Raw genomic sequence first — 3,233 nt, forward strand, 5'->3', positions numbered from 1 at the left:
TGATACATCTTTTTGGTCTTTTTACTTTATCATGTTTTTGTTCTTTTTTCAATGGATTAGATAACAAGAAGTAAAACACAATAGCTAAAGCATAAATAAAGATGCAGATGAGATAGATGACAATGATGAAGTAGATGATGATGATGATATATGATAATTGTACATAAAGGTAAATGAACAAAAATGTAAATAACCAAAGGTAATAGTTAGATGTTAGATGTTAGGAGTTAAGTTGTAAAAGGTGATAACCTAGTGATTCTCTATCCACAAGTCAAAGGACTCAAAATATGGCGCATTAAGGGATAACCTATCATTGATTCAAAGTGTAAAAAATGATCCAATTATCATTTATCAACAAGTTTGAATTAAAGAAGATTGAATAAACCGAAACGTCCATCTATCAATGATTTGAAATATGGAGGATCTATCAACCAAGCAACCACACAAAATGAACACACGTTAAAATATAACAGGGAGATAAAAGTTAATAGTTAGGTTAGATGAAATTAGTATTGCAACAGAAATAACTATCAAAGTACAATTAATCAATTATTAACTACTAAACAAATCAAAGAACAAAATCAATTGCAAAGTAAAACAAAGACTAAATTTTAATATAGAAATATAAATGGGATTGGATCAAACAAAATGAAAAGAGAAATCAATTTGTAATATTAATATTAGCTATTAAATTGAAAATTAAATAAAAATTCAAATGTAAAACAAATATCACATTCAAATTGCAAAGTAATATAGAAATTAAATTGAAAAATTATATGGAAAAATGCTTGAATTAAAATAGACCTTTTAATTAAAATTAATTTGCAAAATTGTTTATGGAAATTATTTTGCAGATTAAATCAATTAAAAGGTAATAAAATTAATTAAAAATTGCAAAATAATATTAATTATTATTTTGCAAAATTAATTGATAAAAAATAAAATCAAGATTTAAAATAAGAAAGATGAAAAAAATCAGAAATAAAAAACAAATTAAAAACAATTAAAAAAAGGAATAAAAATAAAATAAAATAAAATGAAAATGGGGGTGCAAAACTGAAACAAAAGGTCCAAAAGCAATTCTACCAAGCCCAAACGCGTTGGAGGCTTAAGACTCAACGTTATTGACCAAGGGGTCATCACGTGATCCTTTAAGTGATAAGATCCCTTGGATCTGATCTAAAGGCCCAAACACACTGTGGGGAAGACCACTACCAACCACTGGATGAGACTACTTAAAAAAGTAAGCAAAAAGGAAGGCTCAAATTAAGAGGAACAAAGGCACACGCGTTGACCAAACACACAAGACCAGAAGGCCACATCACTCCCAACAACCAATCAAAACACTCAGTGTCAAATATTTGAAATTAATTAAAAAATGGAGGGAGATGAGTCATGAAGACACCGTCTTCAACCTCTAAACATGTGAAAATTGAAATTCAGCATCTCACCAATTAAAAGCATAAAGATGTGTCTGTTGTACTCGTCTTGACTCACTGATGCTTCCTCCATGCTCATAATCCACTGGTTCTGTAGCGGTAAATTCATGATCATCAAGCTATGGATAAGCTAGACATCAATAAAACCAGAGTCACCACCGCGCTTTTATTGTTTCCAAGGGAAAAGGGAAAAGTACGAATAAAACCCAAAAGTAAGAAGTTTTCAAATCAAAACTAATAAAATGTCAGAGATTACAGGTAAGGGGGTTGGTTACACAGAGGGAAGGTGTTAGCACCCAAAGTGTCCTAGGTACTCCTAGGGAGCCCTTTTTTATGTGCATATGTATTTTGGACAAAGTGATGTTTACAAACAAATAGAATGAGGGGATGAGAAAAGAACTCATTAATTATATTTTTGTGTTTGATAAGACCTTCAGACTTGTGCCTACGTACCAACATAAACATGAGGGATCAAAACCTCGTAGTTCGTGATACAAATTTCAAAGTGGATGCATTGCTTTTAACAAAAATTAAGTTTGAAAGGCACAAAGGCCTAAAAATGGTTTGAATGAGTTAGTTCTTTTTTGGCTTTTTGAAAGTTTAAGTCAAGTATAATTAAGTCTATTTACAAGTTTGATTAAGAAAGTTTGAAAATTGCAATGGCACAAGGCCAAAGTTTCTAGTTTGCAAAGTGGTCAAAGTTTAGAAAATAATAAGTTCAAACAAAGAAGTTTTTGAAAGGAGGGAGAGATTTTGAAATTAAAGATATGAGGAGGAGATGAAGAGACTAATCTTATGCATAAAATTAAAAGTTAAGAGTTGAAAAGATCTGACCGATGGGTAGCAATCCAATGGGAAAGAATGCCATATAGAAACCCAAATTCCCTTTGGATATTAAAATCAAGCAACAAAAAATGCATACAATATATCAATCTTTAAGAGAAAAGCATCAAATAAAGATAGCCACATCCAAACTTAGACCTTCCATGATCTTCTTCAGATTAAGCCCATGTAACAGATGAATTCCATAAGTCACAAGTTCAAAATAACAGCTTCACAATGATCATGTTGCATATGAACTCAAATGGATATTGAATGATGGATCAGATGAAGTTTTAAATTGCAATCACTTGGTTACACAAATGTTGGCATTGGCCAAGTCCTCTAGCATAGAAATGTTGCCTAAGTTCTAAGTCCATTTGTCCAAGATCCAGTCAACAGTCGACACAGACGTTTTTTAGGGTTTTTGTTGTTATTATGTACATTAATGGTCAAAGACCACACAAGCAAACACAATATACCCAAACAAGATATATCACACAATATGGTCCAAATGGACAAAAGGAAAATGACATTAACATAAACAATTAGAATGGTATGAATAATGGCAAATGAATAGAACTTAAAAAAAAATTAAAGTGCATTAAAATAAAGGACTTGAAATTAAATGTTAGTTGTTAGTGAGTTAGAGGTTAGTATTGTTTTGCTTTTGCTTTTCATTTTTAAGTCATTCTTTGGAGAACGCTCAACCCACTAATCACAAGCATGGATCCTTGAGCGAGGACATCTTCCAAAGGAAGGAAAAAAGGCCATGTTTCCATACAATACCATGAAACAGGGGAGACTTACAATCTCACTAACTAGAATACTATGCCTTTTGTGTCACAAATTTAGCGCTATGTTAAGCAATCGTAATTGGACTTATGTAGAAGTCACAACTATTTGAGGTCGGGCAATAGAATTTTGGTGTTAATGCATGTTAGAGACATAATATAATGGACTATGCTCATGAAA

This window comes from Lathyrus oleraceus, chromosome 1, assembly GCF_024323335.1.
Source record: "Lathyrus oleraceus cultivar Zhongwan6 chromosome 1, CAAS_Psat_ZW6_1.0, whole genome shotgun sequence".
NCBI classification, from domain to species: domain Eukaryota; kingdom Viridiplantae; phylum Streptophyta; class Magnoliopsida; order Fabales; family Fabaceae; genus Lathyrus; species Lathyrus oleraceus.